Source organism: Harpia harpyja, chromosome 10 (assembly GCF_026419915.1).
Source record: "Harpia harpyja isolate bHarHar1 chromosome 10, bHarHar1 primary haplotype, whole genome shotgun sequence".
Lineage (NCBI taxonomy): Eukaryota > Metazoa > Chordata > Aves > Accipitriformes > Accipitridae > Harpia > Harpia harpyja.
Window position 1 is genome coordinate 5,494,729 of NC_068949.1, and position 24,510 is coordinate 5,519,238.

Below are 24,510 nucleotides of genomic sequence, written 5' to 3' on the forward strand. Positions count from 1 at the left end.
TGCAGCACCCACGTGGCTGGGAACAAACCTCTTCCTCGTCTCTGCCCGTCGCTTAATGCCCGAAGCCTGGAGGAGATCAATAGCTCCTATTTTTGTACAAGTCAGGACAACTGCAGGAACTCTTCCCAATTACCCAAACGCCTCATTTATCTCTGAAGTTACGCAGCTCTTCCTAGCCCTGTGCTGGGTGCAGACTTCCTGGTCCATCATTACGAACCCTTTTTATGGCCACTTTGGGTTCATCCCTGGCCTGAGCGTGAGACGCTCCATTTGTTTTGGCAAGAACGTCCCTGAGATTTATACCTATAATTATACAGGTAACCTTTCCGACAGGGAATTTTAATATGATCAACGCTAAAGCAACCTACACATTAAATGTGATTAATAAGATGCCAAATGGCCGTGAGTCTGCGCCTCCCTGCTTGTTAAGCATGTCAGCTGGAGCATCCTCGGCTGATCCCGCCACTGCGAAACATCGTGGGACACCCGAAAATGGTGTGGAGTGGCCTTGGTCATTCCTGTTGGACATATCCACTCCTCCCAGGCAATGTCTGTGGGAGGGTTAGGGTATGCATGAGCACAGAGGATGACATCCATCTCCCAAAGTTTCATTTCTGAGGATGGAGACTTCTTCTGGTCCTTGTTAATATCTTCTCCTGCCCCTCCTGCTCTCTGTCCTTTTATCCCCTTCCCAGTGGGAGCTGTACCGGTACAGCCACAGCCGGAGGGATGCTGAAGAGGTGATGGCGGGATCTCAAGTGACAGGAGACAGATGAGCACAAGCCTGGCTGGGAGGCAAGTTAAACGAGGTGTCTGCTCCCCCAGCGCAAGGTCCTCTCTGCAGAATTGTCTTGCCATCCCCAGGGGCTCCTAATGGAGCTCTTCTCCTCGCTCACTGAGCAGGCACCAGCTTCGCCTGCTATCAAAGCACCCACTACCCGATTAATCGGGGAAAATAGCATCTGTCAGGATATCTATCATGACTCATGGAGGCATGAGGTCCCCTCCTTCCACCAGAAAGGGTTGCACGAGCATAAGACGAAGCTTTGCCGTGTGCAGCATTGCCAAGGAAGCCGGCTTCACGGTGTGCTTGTAGGTTGCATAGCGCTATCCGTTATGGCCCGCATTGAGTCGAGGTTTTACAAAGCTTGCATTTTGCTGATGGGTTGCCCAAAGACAGTAAAAATCAGTCATAGTCAAGCTTGCATTGACCTTCAGTTGACGGCTACAGCACACTAAAATTACAGGAGAAACCCTGATAGCTGCTTCCCTATTCTCTGGACAGAGTTATTGCATATAAATTGTGTATTGATTAGAGGCAGGAAATGTTAAGAAGCATCTTTGGGAAAACTGGAGGGTGGAAAGAAATTCAGGGACTGACAAAAGAGTTACTTTAATTAGGAAGGAAAGCAAAGTAGTGGGAAGAAAAAACAAACACAACCTCCCCTCAAGAGCCTCCCACTCCAGATCCAAAAATATGATCAGGAATCATCTCTTTTAAGGAAAGGAAACTGGATTTGGGAGCTGTTTTGGCTGGGCAATGCATGCAGGAAAATGAGCTGGCTTCCTCGCTTCACCCAGTGCTGATGAGGGTGGAGACTGGGGAAAAGAGCAGCTATACTTTCTGCCGCTCCCAGATTTTGCATGCCAAATGGGGAAAGCGATAGATCACCTAACGAGTGTGTAACGACCATGCTTGTTTCTGCTTTCTAGCTCAAAGTGCTTACAGGGTAATTACACATTTTGGACTTATTAGCTGTAATTACTAGGTTCTATAATCTGCAGAATGTGTCATTAGAGTATGGGCAACCTCAAGTGGTCTAAACACACTCAGAAAAGTTTCTTGTTTCTCTTCAACTTTTCCTGCCTCAACCTTAGATTACCATCAAGAGATAAGGTGCTTGTTCTCACGCTGGGAAGCCTCGCCAGCCCCCCAGGACCCTACCAGAGGCTGCGGTTCCCTGACCTGGGACAGATGGGACACTCGTGGGAACTCACGCGGCCTTGGCCTGCAGCTGATTACAGGCTATGGGAGTCTTTCAGAAATTTGGCTCTCATTCACACGGCCAAATAACATGTGGTGTTCATAGTAAAGTCACAGCACTCCTTTGGATAGACACCATTACGCCAGGAGCGGCTGGATCAGCTACAGGGTTTCAGCTCCTGCCTCCTGTCACTTTGCTACTGGGCACTGCCAGGACTCTGCCTTCAGTAGGACGGCTTTTGAATTACACAGCTATGAATAAGCAGAAAATAGAGGTTTTAAAGTCAGTTTGGGTCTACAGAAAAACCCTGCCAGCTCATCACAGATGGGACCGGTCAGGGCCAGAGCAAATGCAGGTTCCTGGGCTTATCCGAGTGTACAGAAATGAACTGGTTTAGGACTCTCCTACCTAGCAGACTGGTACAGCCCAGGTTTCTCCCCACCCCAAATTCTGTGCCTGTGACTCACTCCTCCTTTCGCCTGGAGTAATCTGCCTGCTGGGCTTCCCGTCAGCCTCCCCTGTTCTCCAGGGCGCAGGCTGGACCCACACCTCCAGGCGGCTGCTCCGGTCCATCCCTGCACGCAGCAGTTCCCCCCTGCAGCCATCTCGTAGCCCAGATCCTACCTTTGCCCCCAAAATTAAACACAGCCTCTTGTTTAATGTTTGTCTCCCTTTCCAGACGAGAGAGAGCTGGCAGCTTGGCCAGGACTGGAAAGGCAGTCTGTGGGAAAGTCTTGGATTCCCACACCTCGGACAATTAGCTTCTCCATACAACATTTCCCAGGGAAGCTTAGCTTTGCTAGTGCAGCCTTTTTTCCAAAATCCCTTTAATTTCACACCAGTGCGTGAAACAGAAAAGCCGGTCTGCCCATCCATTCCTGCAAAGCACAGCCACATACAGCTCCATCTGGGATCATCAGGGCTTCTGGTGGCACCGTGCTCCTGTTCAGAGAGGAGGGACAAGGGGCACCCTTTACCCAAGGCTGGAAACCACCCAGAGCAGATGCAGAGAGGTGAGAGATCCCTCCGAAAAGACGGATGAGGACAGGAGGTGAGCCAGCTCACCTCTACCTCAACACCCAGAGGCCTCTCAGATCCAGGTTTTCCGAAAAGCCAGGAGGCTGTAGCAGACATGCCCAAGGATGAAGACAGCTCTGCATTGCTTGCCTCTGGTGTAATGCCTCCAAGGCCATTACACCACAAGGACCACAAATTAGAGAATGCTACAGAGCCCAGTTTGACCTAAGTAAATTGCAGCAGCTGTACCCAAGTTCTGCCTCTGACCTATCTTTGAGCAGTTTTTCTTTTTCCCCAACGTATGTCTTTACAAAAGCTTTGCAATCCATCCTTACGTGATATAAAGCCACGTTTTACTTCCTTCTGGTTCCTGCTTATTGTTTTGGCCAAAAATCTCCTTGCAAAGGGGACAAAATAATAAATCAAACAAAACCAAAAAAGCTTGTGGAATATCCTGGACTGCAATGTACCCTTCCATACAGGGTCAAGGAGGTATCCAATATTAGGGTCAAACAGCGGAATAAAATCAAGTGGTGATTGAAGTGGAAGATGGGAAGATACAGTGCCAAGTACATCACTTGCTGTCTGCGCACAGTGTCAGGCTGCAGCATCCCCTACTATCTCCCTCTGATCAGCAGTGAGCCTGGGCCACGGCAGCAGTGCCCGCATCCCTACTCTGTTTATGGCAGTGCCCCAAAAAGCCGGGCAGGCAGAGGGGGGACGTCAGGCTCCCCACAGGGGTAGGGACCACCTGGGATAACTGACCTCTTCCAGAAGCAGCAAACTCCAGCCCCACTAACAGAGCTAATGCATTTCTCCGGGACAACAAAATGCAACACAGTACAACACAAACAAGCATTTTCATGGCGATTTTACTCTAATTTATACGTAACTTCTTTTTATGAGCATCTAATACACCTTGAAAGCAGTACTCACCTGTGAGAGCCTGGTGGCCACCTCACACTGGGCTGAACAGGAGAGCAGTGGTAGTGTAAAACCAGAACGTTGTCCTTGTAACCACCTAGCGAGAGAAGAAAAAAAGAAAAAAGAAAGTGTGACCACTATCTTCTTTTTGTTTCTTTGGGAACTAACATCCCATCTGTGATGTAAATAATGAGCTACCCAAATAGACAATTTCTGGTTTCTCTTCCCTCTGGGGAAGCTCTGGCTCTGAGAAGCCTCCACTGAAGTCAGTAGAGCTTATTTGGGTTTATACAGGCGTAAGAGGGAGGAAAGTGGACCGTAGGCTTCAAAAGCAATGCCACAGCTACCTGTTACAGTAGCTCCAGATTTCTGGCCACCAGCCAGCAGGTTAGATGGCCAGATAATCCAAAAGTATCACTTATGTTTTTGCATGCTTAAGATTTGCCTCCTTATTTCTCTGTAGCAAAAGGCACTGTCCCATACTTAGAGAAGAGAGTGGATATAATGCCCATCATTAGAATAGCAATTATTTATCTCACAGGAGCTCTGAGAGGCTTAATTAGTTAATATTTGTAAACCGTGATGAGCTCCGGCGATGAAGGATGCAAAACATCCAAGGAAAGAGAATGCTCACAACAAAGCCCAAAGCATCTCTGCTTTGCCGGCTGAGCTCCCCTTTGCTGTCCAGAAAGCCCGGCTGGTTTGAACCCCGCTCCTCGCCAGTGGCACTGCGCATGGTGAAGCTGAAAGACACCTAAGGGAGCGTTCCCTGCTGCATGCCAGCTCTCTGAAACCCAGCATGAATATGACGCTAATGACAACTTTCAGAAATGTAATTAGCCTTCATTCATGGCAAGGTACATTAGGGAGAATTCAGAGGCTCGGAGAAGTGGGCTCCAGTGGGTGAGAACTGAGGCTTGTGCTTTGAAAGCTGCATTAGGGAAGGGGAAAAAAATAGAAAAGAAAATGTTCTAATATTACTTAATTACCCCAAGACATCCTCAGATGTAATTGAGCTTGGAGGGCTAAATGAAGGCTGTGCGTGTGAGACCGGCAAGAGGCTGATGCATTTATAATGAGGCCACTTCACAAGGCAAACTAGGTCCCCACAGGGGGAGAGAGGGGCAAAGACGAAGGACAAGAAGGAGACTGGGGAAGTATCACAAGGTGCCTGAAGATCCGTCGATCTCCAGAGGCTTCGTGCGAAGTTTCTTCCCCTCTGCTCATGGTTGCAGGCCAGGCTGGAGGGAGGGACGGAGGGCGGGAGATGAAGGGTGCGGATGCAGGTACAGCACTGCCCAGCAAACCACACACCGTGGAATTACCTCAACTCACAGTTTGGACACTAAACCCCATAAAACCCCTTAGTACCCAATAAAACGTATAAGAGCTGCTACCTCACACTGAGGGCGAGACATCCCTCCATCCAGACCCAGACCCAAGTCGTTTCGGCATCTAATCAGCATCCTCCTCGGGAAGGCTCTCCAGGTAGGGAGCTGGGACGGGAAAGCGAGCACAAGCTGTCCTCGGGGCAGGGCCGTCTCTGAAGATGAGAGGGGAAACCTTCCCCATGGTGGGCAGGGTTTGGCCCCGTTGCTCCCATTAACATTAATGGAAACCAAGTGGCTAAATCCCAGTACTACAAATCAGCCCTTTTATCCACAACACCAGAGGCCCAATGCATGCTCACAAGTCCATTCCAGCCCTGATTTACATACTGTATAGAATGAGACATTAAAATCCAAATGGTTTATGGTAATTAATGCTCATTTAAATATTATACTGGTAACTATCACTTCCAATTCTACTCAGCCTTGAAGGGGCTCTGTGCGCATGTATATATGTACAGGGAGATTTTAGAGGGATACTATATTTTCTCTCCTGATTGCTGCTTTCCCAGAAAAAGGATGTTTAATGTTCATTAATTGTTTCACTTTGAGAAATTGCTGTGAAAAGTCACCACAGGAGAGCAGAAATTTTTTTTTAAAGTTTTTGTAAAGAAAGTAATAATGGGAAGCCCTGCCTGTAGCACGGATGTATTAGCTGAGTACAGCACTGCTCGGGCTGTTTAAGCACTGCGATGTGTGACAAATAGCTATCAACGCTGAGCTCCCTGTCACCGGAGGAATGAAGACTATGGAGATCAAACAACCTTTAGGTGGGAACAAAATGCATTATTTATCACCAATTAATCTTTTTTTTCTCCTTGTTTTCTGGAGAGCCCAAGCAGTAGGACTGGTGTGGGAGGCAGCACTACTTTGCTGAAGAGCAAGGGGACCTGTCAAGCACCTTTGGTGAACCTTGCACTGATCCACCCCTTTGTGAAATCAAACATCAATGGGAGATAAATAGGCTGCAGGACAAACCTACAGGTTGTGGTATAAAATAAAGGCACAAGAGGCTGCAAGCATCCCAGTCCTGTTTTCAAGGCTCATGGAGCCACTCCAGCAAGGCCAGGCGGGCATGGCCCTACATTGCAGTCAAAGCTGGACCACAGCATCCTCAGAGGATGAGGAAGAAAAGCTGTTCATTGCCAGATTCTTCAGGAAGCAGTCCAAGCACTGAGGGCTCTGTCTCTTCCCATCTCCTATGGAGTTTCCTCCTGGGAAGATGAAGGATGCAGAAAATGGTCCCTCAAGGGGTACCCGACAACATCCACTCTGGCATCTACCAGATGTCCAGACAGCCAACCCCACTGAATCGCAGAGAGAGCAGCTCTCTCTGGGAGTATCTTCTGCACAGGAGGTGGAAAAGGGCCAGTGTGGTTACCCTACCTCATATTCACCTCTTTCTCTCTGAGCACCAGGAGCACGGCCAGAGAACATGAGACATGCGCAGCACATCAGCGGGATCCAACCGTTAGCGGCTGCGGCAGCTACCCTCCGGTCAATCTCACAGCACAAGCGATGCAAAGATAGAGATGAAGTTTTGTTCCCCTCTTTCTCCGGGTGCAGCCAAGCTCTGCGCAGCACCTACACCGAGCCCGAGGCCTTTCGTATTATTCACTGTGAGATCAGATGGAGAGCAGAGATGGAGTGTACATGGCAGAAGTGTGAACAGCAGCAACGGGGGAGCAAGGGGTTAGCAGAAATGCATGGTACAGGTCTTGGCCAAGCAAAATGGCCAGCAAACCCACCTGCATACTGAGGGCAAGTGATGCAGGTTCACACTTTGTCTGAAAAAACTACCCAGGTTATTTGATAGGCTCATGCTCCAAAACATTACCCACCCATGCATGGGAAAGCATGGGAAATGGCAGCAGAGCCCAGGAACTGTTGCAATGCCCCTATTATACTAATGATATTTTCTGCCCAAACCATTCCAGGTGTGGCTCCTTATTACAAAACAGGGGTAGCCAGGAGAATCGTCCTGATCCCTTCAGGCTCGGACCTGTCCCTTGAACCACAACTCCCATGAGAAGTACCCAGGATTTTCTTGCAGGGGACCACCAAGTGATGCTGAGAGATGTAAGCAAGAGCCTGTGCCCATTCCAAATGCTTGACAAGGTCTTGCAAGATCCATGTTTGCATTAAAAAGAAATTAAAAGGTTTTCCACTCCACTAGCTTGCCCAAAGCCTGCATACTAAATAGTAAATGCTACCTTTGAGGTTGAATAAAATCCTCATGAAAAAAAGCTAGCAGTCATTGAATACATCATGAACAATGACATTGGGGAGGCATTGTTCTTCTTCTGCCTGATGGACCATGCTGAAACACCTGTTTCTTATCATGAAACCGTTAATAACTGTCACCACTGAAATCAGTGCTGAAAATGTGTCATTAAGTCAAGTTATTCCAACCACCACCTAACAGAAAAAAAAAAGCAGCAAGGAGGAATAGAGGCAAAACTAGATCTTAGATAAACCCAGATAAATGTCAAAAACATACTTGTCCATGTGTCCACTGAAAAACCACTTGCCAGCGGCGAGGGAAAAAAATCCCACCAAACCCAGTCTACGTATTAGATGGCTCCTGCCTCACAGACATCTTCTAGCTGACATAAAAAACACAGCTGGATAACCACAGGCAATTTTAACTGATTAACTACAGACATTGACCCCTTCAATTAATTCACCAGGGATTTGTTTCATCCCAATCATCTCCTAAAGCTACAGCCTCCCCATAGAGCCAACAGAAAACCAATTTCTGGTCCTGCCTTTCCCCTACACCAGCTGTAAAGGGGTAACAGGGCTGGTTACTCAGGGGGTTTTAAGGTAATCCTACTCAAGTAGGAATGATAGAAAGGATGTTTTGTACTTAGGAGGGTGGACATTTGCAGAACGCAACCCCTTAGGGACTGCAAGGTCTTTATCTTCTCAAAGAAACCTAGAGCGATGCACAAGTTAAATCCCCTAACTTTGCGTGGTTCACATGTGGAAACAGACCTCAGTTTTGTAGTGCAGGACCATCTTCTGTAGCAAAACCTCCTGCTGACACTCATTGTGCTGCTCACTGGCTATATGAACCTGATCTCCCATAACCATTGAAAGCCTTAGATTGGTTTTCTATAGCAAAAATGGTTATTTCTCCACAAAATCACAACCAGTTTCAGGGTTTCCTCTTTCCCTTCAAGGCCCTGGTCTGGCCTTGGTTTCATCCCATTTTGGGCTGTTTCTGTCCAGTGGAAACCAGCGGCCACCTTGTAAATTAAACACATCCGTCCAGTTTTTGATGCCTTCTGCACTGGCAAAGCTGGCAGGGATATGAAGGTTGCTTGTCCATGGTGGTCTACTGCCTGAATTAACTGCCTTTTTCCCATTATCAAGGACCAACCCTCTTGAGGCACTAATGAAGTACTCCGCTTTGTATAAAGAAGCATCGACTGGAGGCAGCAACTCCATCCCCTAAATTTTTGGCACAAGGCTACGTAGTCCTTTTAGCGAAGCCCTCGATTTTGAGGTGGGCAGCACAGGAGCTGACACTGGCCCCATTCACAAGGAGTCACAAGAGCTCACTGAAATGGTTTCAGCGCAGTCCTGTCCAAAAAAGTCATTTACACTGGTATTTTCTGTCAAAATGAAAAATTAAGTGGAAAATTCCCAGCTAGAGCAATTCTTTGCCCTCAGCCTGGGAACCCGCATGGTGCCAGCCTTTAAGCTTCACCCTCCTTTTACTGCACAGAGAGTCTGGATCAAGTCTCCTTATTTCTATTTTCTTGAAAAGTCCAAGTTTATTTTCCACCGCTGTCCCTTGATTCACAGCTGTATCACCTGGAAGAATTTAAAAAAGATCCACACTTCTCCAGCGGAACAAGTGCACTCAACAAAAAGATGCACCTGAGATGACCTTGAAACAATCTGAAATGAATCTCTCCAACCCGAGCCGCTGCAGAGGGGAAGCATTTCTTGTGCGGGCGCACACACCGAGCCATGGTCGGGGCTTTGGAAAGTGGGATACGGATGGCATCCTTTATCTTCCTCTGCAAACTCCCTGACAGCCTGAGAAAGGATGGTTCAAAGGAGCAAAACAAACCACTCACCTGCATGACAGAATAGTTAGCTTAATCCCCCAAAGGCAAATCCCGTTAGCATGTAAAACTAGGAGTGATAATTGTAACCAGTTTTCAACCTTTACTGTAGTGGAAATAATCACTTCAGCGGTGCTGCCTTGCTTCCCAGAGACTTCTTTCTCCGCAGATTATTTTAAACTAATCTAACAAGGGGGAGCAGAAGAGAAGGAGGATATAGGATTAAAGAAGAGAGAATATTTAAGACTGGGGCAGGAGGATGTGATTCAGACAGCTACAGGTTGCTCAGGCTGGTCTGAGCAGCATCTCTGCTTGAGAAACAACTCAAAGGCAAAAAATTAAGAAAACGGGTAACACACAAATGGGATTTCACGCAGATGGCTTCTGCCAGGCAAGCCTGGTAAATATATTTTTCTGGGAGATAACGGCTTTTTTTAGACAAAAGCCAATCTTTGTCTTTTGTGAGAGAGCTTGACCATCTGGACTTCAGAAAAACATTTGATATTGTGCCACATGGGCAAATGATTAGTTAAACTGTAGGAGGGGAACATTACAATAAGAATTATGAATCAAAGAAAAGCTTTGCCTAAAAAAAATAAGATTACAATAGATAATACCAAAAAAGGAGGCAGTCTGGAGGGATTTTGCTGAGCAGACTGTTCAGTGACCACTCACATTCAATGCTTCCTTAACAACAGGGGGACCAACACTCATCAAACTCGCTGTTTAGGAGGAAAAACAACCCAAAACAATGAGTTTTGGCATCATTCAGAAGGAAACGATGACTTTGAGAACCAGACCGATGGATGTGGAATGACGTTCAACAGTACAAAATTCAAGGCCAGGTTTAAAAGATAGTGGCAAGGATGGAAACTCAGTGGAGATGACAAACAGTAAGACCCACCTGTGTGGTTTAGCTGTCCTACAACAGATCGGGGGCCCCTGACACAACACGATTATATAAAGTCATCTACAACTCAAAGTATTGCCGGGAGAGAAAGAGAGAGAAAAATCTATTAACTGCTAATGACAACATCTCCAGGAGATCATAACCTGAGTACTGTGGTGAGGTTGGAGAGAGCAGATATAAACCACTCATCAACACATTTAGGTTAGCTAATTACTATTCACTATCATATGAACCAGGGCCTGAGACAGCCTCCATGGGAACAGCAGGAGCAAAAACCCGCCTGCCAGTGAGATAGCTCTCGATAAAGTTTATTAAAAAGGGGTATGGTGAGTGGTTGGTTGTAATAGCGAGCGACTGGAGACAACGAGCCATGAGATCCTTCCAGCCTGACGTTCCTCTTACACCAGTAATTATCAGGGGAGCAATGATACTCCCCAATTGGCCCTGTGCCCATCATCATCTACCTGCTCACCAGATCCCTGTGATGTGACGTGCCAACTCGGAGAGGCACTAGTGCAATTAAGCTTGTAATTAGTTTCTGGCGGCACACCCAGTTCGTGGGCACCTCATTGCCCACTTCACCAGAAGTGGGTGAGTCCCCTCGCAGCCTGAAGAGGCACTTCTCCCATGGCAGGGCTTCTCCGAGTGCCCAACATGCTTTCCACAAACATCATTTGAGGGCTTCTGGCTTTGCTTTATACAGATGCTCAGAAATACCCTTCCTGGGTTTTTCCCAGGTCCAAACCAGGTTAATTTAAGGCTTGCTCGTTCAGGGAGCGCTGGTCCTTATTACAGCTGAGCCAGCTAAATTTAGTCTGGAGTTAAGTACCTCTCACTCACTCTATGAAGACTTTACAAGAATATAGATATCAATAGCTATCTCAAAAAACAAAATGCTGAGAAACAGATGCAATACAAGCTGGTCTTATGTCCTACCAGCATGGGAGGTCACACAATGCAGCATCTCCAAACCCACCTCTTCGCCAGCCCTCTCCAAATGCAACGATCATCTTTGGAGGAACCCAAACCCACAGTTTCTCCTTCCTCAGGCAGCCCTACAAGGTCTTTGGAAAGCAGTAAGGGATGAAGTGAGGGGATTTCAGCAGAAATTAAACTGAATTTACTCTGGTGAATTTTCACGAGAAGATACTTAGGGCAAACATTATTAAGCCTCCCCAGTAATGTAATTAGAAGTTCTGCCCCTTTTATCTAAAGTTTGCACACAAAGAAAATCCATCACTGCATTAAGTGGTAAAAAGGGCTTTTCCTTCTTTTTTTTCTTCTTAATAAAGGGGGGTTTTTTTAAAGCCTTCTTTAAGCAGGTGAACATTTCACAAGGAATCCTGGGCTCATTCTGAGTACTTTTGGATCTCTCCCGAGTAAACCAGGAGCCAGGTTCAGGTTTTACATCAAAATACATGACAATACACCTCAAAATTCAGGCGGCTATTCGAGGGAGAAGACAGCAGCAAAGGCCTCTGAAAGGAGAATTACTCAGGTTTACCCAGCCACTCCTGTGTTTATGGGCAAAACCCACTCACTGTGAGTAAGGATGGTCAGGAACTGAGACAAAATGGGTTTTAGTCAGAGAATGTCAACTTGCCAAACCCAAGACCTCACACAGAGGTGGAAGAAAGGCCACTTCAAACAACAAATTTATTTACCACGGCCAGAGATTTTTCAGCGTCATCATGGAGTTGTCAGTGGTTAAAAAAATAAAAACCAAAAAAAAAGGAAGAAAGAGGAAAATAAGAAAAAAAAGAGCTTCACAGAGCACGAATAACCTGGTATGCTGGGTACTGGCCAGGGATGCAGATGGCTTAGATTCAAGCCCTTGAATCAAAGCAGGGATTTGTACCTCTCTGTCTCCAACATTCCCAGTGAGGCCTCAGCCATAAACCAATCCTGGGAGTTTCACTCTCATCTTCTGTTTGGAAAAAAAAAAAAAAAATTTAAAAAGTATCTTGGTTTTATCCTGATATAGAAAAAGCACTTCTTTCGAAATCTCAGGAAGGGTTGTGGGATGAGAAAGCAGAAGGTCCCTTCCCTCCCTGTTTCTGATTACAGCTTATTAGCATCATTGTTTGGTTTAAGATTTCCCATAAAAATTCCATTCCTGGCAAACACCTCAACTGAAAAAGTAAGCAAGCATTAAAAGGAGCTGTATCTCATTAAGACCAGTTTCTTAAGAAACAGGAGCTCCTATGTGTGTGTGTGTGTGTCCATCTCAGTCAAGGCACTGTTCAATAACTTTCATCCAGTTTTGACATAGGGTAGAAATCGCAAACTATTACATTCCTGAAAGCTTAATGAAAATAAATAGCTGGACAAAGGAGAGAGCAATAGCCCCATGAAGGACAGCCTGCTCAACCTCACTATTAGCCATCAGAGAACCCACACTGAGGAAAGTCATAGGAGATTAAGCTCTGTACCTTCCCCTGCCAGCAGCAGCACTTGGCTCTTAAAAAAAATTAATAAACCGCTGTCAATAATAACCTGGACTAAGAGGCAGGGGGAAAGAAAAGAGGCTTTTCTGTTGAGCTTGTCCTTCTCCTGAGAACGCCCAATTCTCACAGCCAGTCCCCGCTGCTGGCAGGGTCGAGGGCTTTGCCATCGCCAGCTCCAAGCAGATGGCGTGGACACGCCTGAGCTGGAGAAATCTTTTGTAATAAAATGCCTCTCCCAGAAATTAACTTTAATTAAGGCATGAGCGCTTAATATCTGTATTTGAGATATTAAGCCTTCAGTGGAGAGGCCATTCCCAGCTTCTCATCTCACACCTTCCCCAGCATCTCCTTCTGCCCCTGGTAGGGGTGCTGCAACCCAGTGTTATCCCCTCCCTTGAGGAGGCAGCCCCGGCTGCTTATTTGTAGGAAAACGTGCAGGAACTTCACGTCTTGGAGCTCTCTATCCCTCCTGGTAAATTTGACAAGGGGTTCAAAACTTGTTAAGAGGAGGCTGGTGGGAGGAAAAGCACTGACAGACAGTACAATTGCATAAGCTGCTTTTCCTCAGGAAACCAGGCTAAAAATAATACCCTGCAATTTGACAGCCTAAGCCCAGGCGAGCCACCAGCGTGCTAGCGAGGATGCAGGAGCAGAGCCTGGCCGGGTGCTGGCTCTGGGCTCCCGCAGCACCAAGCAGGCTCGAGTAAGGCACAGGACCAGCACCCACAAGTCGAAACTGCACCCTCAACCAGCAATGGCACCTGCTGTGGCTACCCCAGACCCTAAGGCCCACCAAACCCAGAATTTTGCAAGGGACTCCTGCAAGATCCCCCAGCTACATACATGCACCTTGCACGGTTTCACCATGCTGCTGCTGCCGCATTAGTCTCAAAAAAGCTGGTTTACTGCCCAAAACCATGTTCCCCCAGTGCAAGAGGGAAATCTTGCTGCCACAGACACAATTCACTCTCCACATCCCGCTCCAGTGATGGAGGAGAAAACCCTTTGGTAGTAATTGCTATGCAAGGGGGGAAGAGATTCTGATAGCTTTTATTATCAGGGTATCCAGACGTAAAACGAATGCCTGCAATATTTATACATGTCATCACTTATAATAAGTAGCCTGATTTGTCAAACTGAGACAAGATTCAAAGATGTCAATTAGGAGGAGACGGAGGGCGAGGCAGGGGAGAAACGGTGCGTGGTATTTATCAGCACTGCAGATGCTGCTTCCCAAATGTCAGATGCAAAACCGCAACCGGCTTTGACCGGTGAAGGCACAGCCAGAAACCCAAAACAAGGTGGCGAGGGCAAGGCAAAGGCTGTGGCTGGGTCCTGCTTTGGGGTCAGCCCTCTGCTCCCAGGATGGGTGCTGGTGCTGGTGCTGGCTGGTCGCCTGCAGAGCCTGGGGAGCAGGAGGAGAGGGAAGGTTTCCTTTGACTGCCCTCTAATGCCAGGTAGAGGAAAAAGTGATGGGTGCTGCAGGACACGGTAGGGGCCTGCCAGGAGTAAGGCAGCGGGACTTGGGAGCAATCCCCACAAGGAGGTGAGAGATGCTGCCATAAACCTGATGGAGCCCAAGAACAGACCAAGGAATGAATTGCCTTTCTGGAGACACCAGCACCACTGAACTGTATGCCCTTTCGGGGTATTTTAAGCCACTGTTAGTGGCAGGGATCCCCCTTTTTCCTCAGTAATCATTAGCCCTGCAGAGAAGCGATGGACAAAAGTCTTGCTGAAGTCTGGGGTGGGGGCTCCCTCCCCCCCAGTTCATGGAAGCTTCACCCATGCTTGCGCTCGCCTTGGCCAGGCAAACTCTCCTCTGCATAGCCAACGCTTACCAGCAGCAAGACGACAAAGGCTGAAGTGCGCAAGAGCTCATTTAAAAGTTAGCAAGCCCTGGCCTCTGAAAACCCCCTAGAAATTTACCGCCAGCCTTAAAACCTGCCTCCTGTAACGCCCACCGCTGGTGGCACCAGGCAGGAGAAAGTACCTGATGGAGCAGGGCAACGGAGAGTGACAACCCCACCATCGAGGTCACAGCTTTGGGGAGATTTATACCCAACGTTTATGTGAACTTTGAGCAATGCTCCCCAGATGTTTGCACCTTTGGATTTTTGCTGCCAAGCCCCCCTTCTTCCCCTCGCCCAGCAATAGGTGGCAGCAATGAACTGAGCTGGCCGTGCTCTGCAGGGCCACCGCCTCTTGCACCCCGGTACCTGGGTCCTTCCCTCAAACCACGACCTCTTCTTCTGTGCAGACAGAAACAACCTCTGCACCTTTGTTGGTGGCCAGAGGCTGGAACCACAGAGGACGTGGGCGACAAGGGAACTGGGGTGTCCTCCCTCCTATGGGGTTAAGTGGCCCCGCGTGTACCATTATAGCAGCATCACCATAGCAAGGATGAGGGATGGGGGGAGAGAAAGAGAGGAGACCTCTGTGGAGTCTCATCTTCCAGCCTGACAAAGCAGAATCACCCCAAAGTGCCTCAGCTGACAGCGACGGTAAAGATCAATCAGGTAGAAATGTCTAGTTGAAGATCCCTTAGAAATGCAATTACGTGTGATGTTGTTTGCTCATCAAGGCAAAGGAAGGACACTGCAAGAAACACCTGCAAACAGCAAGAGCTTGCTCCTCAGCCTAAAAATTAGTAAGGAATGAAATAACTGAGGTGTGTTTTGTCACTGAAAATGGCCACCCAGTCAAGGTTTTGTTCTTCACCCTGTCAGAGACTCAAGACAGGCAACACCCTGAAACGCCAATAGTCTACATGCTTTTTGAATCAATGTTAAAAAAATATATCCCGTGGCACAGAGCTATATAGGAGGAAGCCACAGTGTGGGACTGCTGCAGAAATACAGCCTCAGAGTCTGCCTCCCCCCCGGGAAGCTGTGTCGCATCTCAGGCAGAAAATATTCAGCAAGTTTCAAGACTCCCAAGAATGTCACCCTGCGCCAAAGTCACCACGAGGAGTCCTACAGGAGAAGGAGACAACCCCTAAGCAAAGCCAAGGGAGATGCTGACACCAGGATTCGTCTTGCTTAACTTAATAACTGCAGACACCTACATCTGAGCTACTCATTCTGCATGCCTGTCTCTCTGTAATGAAGAGAAATAGGCACTTTTAGGATACAAATCGATTTTAGGCATCCATGTTAGCAGATAAAACCTGAGCTGAAAGCACGTGCGCCAGGGAAGTCGCAGCCATCAACATCCAAGCTGTCCGTGGAGCAAATTGCTCCCAACCACGAGACAGGGGACAGCAGAAGGAACCGGCCGGAGAGCAAGACACGTCTTCACGAGACAACAGCTGATGTCTGGAGACAGCCATGGCTGACGGGCGAGCGATGCTGAGCAGGGTCACCCTCTCCTCCATCGGAGATGGAGCACCCAGCCTTCTACCTCTGGGGACCGGCCAGGAGGGAAGAAGGATGACAGACACATTAGCACCTTCTTCTTGTTGACAGCTTGTTTTCGTCCAAGCTTTCTCATCCTCTGCTAATTATTTCCTTTTGATTTGGAGACTCTCAGATCTCAGGCTACCCGCCTTGGGGCTGAAGAGGGGGGAAAAAAGCCCGAAATGACAGAGGACTCAGAGGAGGGGGAGGCTCACTCTTGTCTTTGCATCAAGAAAGCAGGAGTTTCTCTTCAGAGGCATTTGGTGCATATAAAAACTAGAGGCCAGACCTGAGAGCTACAGTACATTGCACTGAGATTTGGGGCTGTCTCGGGGAGACCAGAAATGGTTGAGGTCCTACTGCAAGGAGCACTGATCAGATACACAAGCTGGGCCAAGGAGGACAACATCGAAAGGCATCCAAAAATACAGCACAAGGATATGCAGGGTAATCTAAGAAATATGTTTTCAAACCTGGGGGGCCACTCTACCTGCTCAGGCCCCATGCTGGGTACGAAGCATAAATCTCTGCAACGCTTCTCCATGGGAAGAGACTCGCTAAACAGCAGAAGGTCAGCAAGGGTGATTCAGACCAGTGGTTTGAGAATTCTTGTTTTGACCGAAAATCGGAAAGGAAAAGGGCACACACTCGCGAGAGAGGGACGAGATGGTCTCCACTGGGAAGGGAAACAGTCCGCACGCGACCACAGCCTCTGTGGGATGTAAAATGCTTTCACCGCGCCATCCCACCGGCATCCCTCGCAGCGATGCTCAGCCCTGCAACCCTCCCCAGCGCATAGCTTTGGGGTACTGCACGCACGGAGCCATGAAGATTAACTACCCACCCACCCCCAAACCATCACGGCACACATAAGGCGGTGAGAAAGCACCCGAGGGTAGCGACAGCAGCCCAGAGTCCCTTCCAGCACCCTCCTCGTGTGATGTAAGCCGGGTTGAAAGGACCCTTCGCTCTGCACCCTCCCGGCCAGCGGAGCTGCAGTGGCCCGAGGCATCAGCGCGCTCGCAGCACACGGGGACCAACGTGGGGCCGGCCAGGCATTTGCATGCAGAAATCCTCTGCCTGCTTGGAGCTTTTTCAAGCCCATACGTTTATATTAAATGGTCTGTTAGAGATTTGCTGGTACTTTTCAAGCTCTGACAGCCCTGTTTTTATTTCAATTGCCTTTAAGCCACTTCATGGAATTTTCATATATAAATATGGAAATATGCAAAAGTCCTCAGATATATAGGATCCGACACTGCGGTTTAAATGAATCCCCAATGATCTTGTCTTCTGCTCATGCCCCCTCCTGCAGCACCCCTTCCTCCAGGCTCCAGCGCGCCCACTTCGTGTGGAGCAGTAATCCTTCCCAGGCAGGTTGGGAGACGTATCTGCGGTCCCCTCTGCCTCCCAGTGTGCCAATCTCCCATCATTTACGTTAGCAGGGCCTCTGCTTTGCTGCTCCTCTCGTGCAAACAGGGGTCATGCTGTATGGCAGCAGTTCAGTTTTGAGCCAGGCAGGGCAAGGCAGTTCTGGGGATGCAACCACAGTAGCAGACAGTGGAGAATCCACAACGCGCGGCTGCAGGAAAAGCCTTGGTCAGACCCTGCGTGGCTTCAGAGGAGATGGTTCCAAGACAAAAATCTCTTGGACATGCAGCTCCCAAAGGGAGAAACTCCTCGCCTTACAGCTCCCATCACAGGAAAGCCCTGCCATCACTTTGGTGTTAAATTGGAAATAAAAACCTCCGTCTCACGCTGCATCTTTCCTTCCTGCCTGTCTCTGCCGGAGGATCACGAGGGAAGAGCTAACTCAGAGGGGAATAGGTCCCGCAGCTGTGATGGGAGCCGAGGGCAAGCTGAGGTTTCTTTGCCCTCCAAGACCGGGACAGGAAAATGCGGCATGCCCATGGGGAGGCAGGCACTCGGCACGGGGGTGGCTCCTGGCGATGCTTCCGGACTGAAATCTCCACAGGGCCTGCTTGGAAATATGCCTTTCCTCTTTTTCAAATCACTCCCGAGTGGTCGAGTGCAACAAAAACCAACCCCCGAGCTCACGACGGCAGAAAACTACCCTGAAACTTCATCCCCCTTGGCAGGGGCACACAGTTTACCCCGCAAGGGGCACAACCAGGGGCTCATCCAAGTTGCACAGCCGCTGCCATCACACAGATGCTTAAAAATAAATTTAAAAAATACATAAATCAAGATTAAAGTAAAGGTAGCCTATATGAGGCCGATGCTTACCCTGGTTTAAATCAGTGCAAGCCATTTAAAAAAGGAAGAAGTAATACACGTTCGCTAGTAGAGGGTCAAAGAAAGTCAAATCAGCGACCTGGAGAAAATCGCTAGTTCAGTATGTGCAACAAGAGCCTGTTAAAATAATCTTCCGGCAGCCATATATTTTTCTATAGGTGCCCCATATTCTCCCTGAATACTAACTTGTTTAATCGGCTCGCTGCAGCCCGGGAGGTGGTTCCTTCGTGGCTGAGAAAGCAGCTGGAAAATGGCTGTGGCATCCTGTCGACCTCCACCTCTCACACTTGTTTTGAGAGCGAAATTGGAAGTTTGGCTTTGCAACAGAGCTTAGTTTGTAAGCTTTGAGGACACACAAGAAGGAAAGCCCAGAAGAGATGGGGCTGATTTACTAAGCACAAGCAATACCGCCTTTGTTTAACAAACTGTGTAGCTGAAAACACAAAACATCTTTGACTAGGAGAAGGCAGCACCACCTACTCAGGGACTGTAGCACTTCTCCTGGACTTCCCCCCCCCCCCGCCCCGCCTTTTGGCCTATTTTCTGCATCAAGAGAATTTCAATTTCCCTCCAAAAGCAACCTGATACAGATCATGAGAAGAAAAAATATTGGGGAAAAAAGTGTTGGCACAGCTTTTACTGAAGAAGATGCCTATAAACAGCTGTACTGGAGCATGTAATTCTTTCAGATAAAGGGTATTTGTTATTTTCTAAGAGACTTTAAATTTAAACCTCAAAGTTTGGTGTTAGGCCTACACTCTGTTATCAGTTTGACATGTCCTGATTAACCAAGGAGAATTAACCTCTCAGAGTGCAGAAAAAGTTGATTATTTAAGATAAATCAAAGATTCTTTTCCAGTTCAGATCACATAGACAGTCAGTTATTTTGAGTTGATCCACACAAATACATTTTTGGCTGCACATGCCCTGGCATCCATGGGCTTGCTAAGCTGTTCCGCCAATGACTCCCTGCAAACCCCAGGCTTTGCTGCAGCCGGGGCAGCTGCCTTTAGCCGGAGCCTTTCCCCCTGCCAGGATTTACTGGGGGGAGGCTAAGGAAGGGCAAAGCACCTTGTCCTGACTTGTCGGCTTCCAGCAAGGTGTGCCCAAGCCTCCACCGCCACGTCTCCTTCACACCTTTCTCAACCCTTTCCACCATCTCCCACTTCATCCCTCGGCATGATTCATACCACTATTAACTCGTGACACCATTAGCTTTTGCTGTCACCAGAGCTGACAATTCAAAAGGCCCTCGAGAGCTGTCTGCAGAGACACAATAAATGAGATCTCTTAATTAACACCTCCCTTAACTAAATAAATTAATTTTATGCAGCTGATATGTCGCATCTTCACAGTTTGAGGGTGACTGAGTAGCTGAAAACATCGCTTTCCTCTGAGCCGGTGGAAAGACTTTTTGCTTGACAGTGTTTCTATAAACAAACCCGGCTCCGAGGTGGCTGCGGGTACGTGACAGGCAGCGAAGGGAGGGAGGGAGACAGACCGCTGGAAGCAGGCCAGCTGGCATCCCTCCGCTTCAGCATCCCTCAGCACCTGGGCTTCCAGGAGAAACACCTCACCCGGACCAGGGAGGAGAAGAAATCCCTCTGCAAGGGAAGAGATGTGGGACGTACACGCTTGCGTCCTGAGGCGGCTGCAGAGCCGAGGCAACACACCTCCTTTTCTTCCACGGAGCGAAACCAGCTGCAGCTATGCCAAAGCATGGAGAAAAAGTCAGGATGCTTCGCCTCTCGAGTGAAGACTCGTGAATCCGGTCTTGCAGTGAGTGCCATAAAACCTAGATCATAAAGATTAAAAAGAAAGGACTTTGGCACACGAGAGTTAGGATTTCAGCCCCTGACCTACAGGCATCTGATGGACAAAGCATATGTCGCACCCCCAGGCTAAACGCAAACAGCTCTCTACCTAAATATAAGTGTGGAAAATGGCTACACACCGAGACTTCACATCCAGCACGTGGTTACTGATGGATCGTTCGGCCAAAACACTACGTATGGCATACCTTAGGTTTTATATGTACGCACACCCTCCTCTCCAAATTCATCTAACTTTCTTTTCAGGGCAGATAGCATACAACGTGCACACTTTCTCCAAAACACCTCTCAAAGGATAGCCTTTTCTTTCACCTTTTCCCCGCCCCCTGTCTCTCTCCCTTTTAACCCAACAAGCAGGATCCTCACTGGGAAGGAAGGAGACCTGGGCTCTGGTCGGCATGCCCACAACTTGTTTTCTATAAAGCAGCCACTGGTAACATGATAAAAGCCTCCTCTATAGCCTTTGATGGCTGGGGAAAAAAAAAACTGAAAGCTTACCACTAAAAAAGACATTCTCCTCCGGGTCTGAATAACCAGTGCAGCTTTTGGTCCTTGAAGAAATGCGATAATCCAAGGGAACAGACTCAAGGCCAAAATCAGATTGTATTATCCAGGTTATCAAGAGGGCGCCCTGCAGAGATGCAGCCAAGAATTATTTCCTCCTCCCTCTCTTTCGCCTGGTAGAGCATGACAGAGAGAAAGACTCTTCCTTTTTTTTTAAATTTCTTTTTTTAAAGGAAATTAATTAGATTTTTAAAGAGGCTTGGATTTAAAATCAATTTCCCAATTAAAAAGCATAAGGTTTATAGTTGGTGCAGGATTTAAGCTCAGTCTGTTTGTTTGCCTTATGGGATCAATGCACAAACCCCAAAGTGCCGTGGTTGTCGCTACTTTGGTGAGAACTTTTTAGGTAACCTTTGGGGGATCTGTTTTCCTGCTCAAAGCCAGTTTAAAGGAGAGACAGCAAAAAAGACTTGTGCTACTGCCAAGTAAAACAGCACCAGGCAGCTAACATCGAAAGGTATTATAAAGCAACGTCCACCTTCTTCGCAAGAGCAAGGAAAACTGTCTTCAACAAATCAGGGACCAGTGTGGGTGGATTCTCTGATGTGTACTAAAGGGCTGCTTGACTCAGAATTTCTCCCCGAAGGGGGACACCAACAGCAGCTCCTCTTTGCCCAGCTCCCTCTGCTCACCTCTGAAGGAACTGGTTCAAGGCTAGACTCTCTTATCTCCTACAAACAGAGCTTGACCTCTGCCATATTTGCAGCGAGCCCTATTACTTTGGGGTGATTCAGAGCTAGAAGCTGATTATTACAAGCCAGGAAGGAGCATTCTGGCTTCTTCGGTGTTTACAGCTTTTATCGCAGAAAAATCCACCTGTGCTAGCTATAAAAATAGATAAAATCTCCCAGCAAAGCCTGCTCTACTCAAGATCCCATGCCACTAACAAGTCCCTGTATGCTCTGGGAATCCCCCCCTCCCCAGAGAGCAGGAGCTCTGGAAAAAGCTGTAAGGTTTTCCTCCAATTCAATCTGGCCTATGATCCTGTCTTAGAGGAGCTCTAGAGACAATCTTAATGCTGACAGCACAGCACAGCACATCGCTGTGTTGAACAGGGTGACACAGCAAGTTGGATCAACGCTTCCATCGTCTTGGCACTGTGGCGCACACCAGCAGCCATGAACGTGTACTCGCAGCAAAGCAAAGACCAAGGGATGGCAAAGGGGAGAAGGAAGAAAAGCAGGTTAAAAAAAAATTTTTATATCCCTTTTCGTGTACCAGTGGACTCACTTTCACACCCAGAGCACAGGAATCTCATTCATGGTGGTGTTTTCACTTGCTTCCAAGGCTTCAGGGAGATTTTGTCCCCTGCCACTGCAACATAACGTAAACGGTAGCTGTTGGTCAGCAAGGCCAACGGTATTCAACAGTATGACATTCATTCAAGCACATTTCTGCAGCGCAGGAGATTTACTGTTACAAGAAAACACTGACTGCTTCCTCTGGAAAGGGGCTGGGCAGTGGGGAACACTTGGGCCAAACACAAGTGTGGAGGTGCTGAGCTATTACGAGAGGGAGGTGTGGGGAATGGAAAGGAGACGTTTGAAGAGCAGCAAGGTGAAGACATGAGTTGACGAACAGTCATACAGGAAAGCCAGGAGATGGACCAAAGACAACTTGGAGGGAGGAAAGGGACTGGAGTAAGTAGCAGCAAGCAGTGCTGAGTGCTGAGGGAGCTGCAGGAGCCCGAGGGCGAGGAGATGTTGGAAAGCCATCACAACGAAGTAAGGCTGTAGGAGGAGGGAGTGCCGGGGGTTGGCATCCAAACGAAATGAGACTGCACACAGCCAGCTTCAAAGCCTTTTAGGGTTTCTCAGAGCCCTGGTGCCACCAGAGAGGATTTGACGAGCTGAAAAAAACCCCCTCACCTTGCATTTTAAAAAGTGTCTATCTCCTACAGCCAAAGAGGGAAGAGAAAAGGAGGGGGGGGAAGTGTAAACACCCCATACATACTGCAAGGGAAGGAAGGAAGCAGGAGACATGCAGAACCCCAAGCTTGACTCACATCTATTGATGGAAATAAAATGAGTTTGCCTGTAGTTGCCTCCTTCCCACGCTTATGTCCAACCCATCCTTTGGTCTTTCTCACTCGAAGAGCCCCTAATTCTAGCTGACCCATTCCACCAAAGCTTGAGAAGACAATGGGGCTCCCCAGAATACACAGTTCCAGTAGCTTTCATGAAAACCTACATCTACACCAGCAAAGACATCCATACTCATGCAGACCTGGACAAGGACATCAGCAAAGCTGTGATATTGTGCAAAGGGTATCTAGAGGTGCTGGACGTGGTCAGACAGACCAGAGGAGTGTGGTACAAGAAAGGCAGAGGCACAGAGAAAATCAAGTTTTTTATTTACGTCCTTCCCCCCTCGCTACTCCTGCTGATCACAGCACAGCTTGCTTTCTTCCTCCGGCCTCTCTCAAGGAAAGTCATCCTTCCTTTTCTCATCCTCTTGAGTGAAGAGCTTGGCTTGGTCACACCTAAACCCCAGTGCCAGAAGCTGTGATAAGCCCAATCACACCAGCACCCAGCTCAGCTTTTTAATCAAAATGTCCCTCCAAACGCAGCGGGAAGATTCTCCAGCCACTGAAGAAGGAACAGTTTCTGGTTTTAAATTTTTACAAAGTTACTGCTTCCACAGGAGATGGAGGTATTAATTAAAGTTCATTTTTCAGTGCAAAAAATGCCCAAGATAACCCAGAGTCCTGAGGTCAAATAAGCCGAAGGAAAAAGGCGCGTGGGACTGCTGGAAGGGACGAGAGCTCATGCAGCACGCTGCCATCACCACCGTTTGGATGCCCTGAGATGACATTATCACTTTTATCCTCATCTCTCCTTTCCAATTCCCAGAGTTAAGCAAAAGAAGAAGTTTTTAGAGAGGCAGGCAAGCACGCACTTTAACAGTGCTACCAGCACACTGCCCATCACCCGCAGTCACTGTTGCAGCTAAAAGAAGCAGTGATAACCTCAAGAGAAGCACGGTGCAAACTTAGCTCAGGCAAGACCACTGGACACGCCAAGGTCTGGGCCCCCAACCCTATTGACATGGTGCCACTTGCCCCCTCCACCCTAGATGAAACGTATCCCCTTCATTTGAAGATTTATAAGACAGAGCATAAACCTATTTGCTGCCCCACTCCCACCTTCTTTCTCTCTTCCTAAGTTGTTCTCAGGTCTCAGCCTTAGTGGCTGCTTGAGGACTATGTTTAGAAGTTCACAAATTCCTTTTTTTTTTTTTTTTAATAATTTTTGAAACCTAATTATTGGGTCCCTGCTGTCTTCATGGACACACCTCAGCTAAAAATGCAGTTTCAAAGACATATCATTCATCCAAGGCCTGAGAGGGAGCAAAGAAATTGTTCACTCACTCCACAAACAAGCACAGGAAAGGCAATATTCCCTCCCATTCCTGCTGTTTCATTAAACTAATTTTATGCATGAGGTGAGATTGCATCTTTCCTAATAATAATAATAATAATAATAATAATAATAATAATAATGAAGAATACATTTTTCTCCAGTGACAGCATCAGTGAAGGGGTTTTGCTTTACCACAAAGTAGACATTTCAAGAAAATGCATCTAGAAGCTGCCTGGTTAAAAATGCACCATGAACAGCCAGAATTAGCATCTAAAGGAATATATGAGGCTTTCTGGGTTATTCTGGAGTGGAAAGGTTAAGGAACCACACCATGTGGAAGACGTACGC

At 47.8% G+C, this 24,510-nt stretch overlaps 1 long non-coding RNA gene across 3 annotated transcripts in view; it reads right to left on the reverse strand.

Moving 5' to 3' along the window:
* The window catches only part of LOC128147244 (uncharacterized), a 145,031-nt gene that overhangs the window by 88,805 nt on the left and 31,716 nt on the right, over positions 1-24,510 (reverse strand). For all 3 annotated transcript variants that reach the window (XR_008236973.1, XR_008236974.1, XR_008236972.1), the window contains exon 8: positions 3,939-4,023. This is a non-coding gene — a long non-coding RNA (uncharacterized LOC128147244). The remainder of the gene's footprint in view (positions 1-3,938; positions 4,024-24,510) is intronic.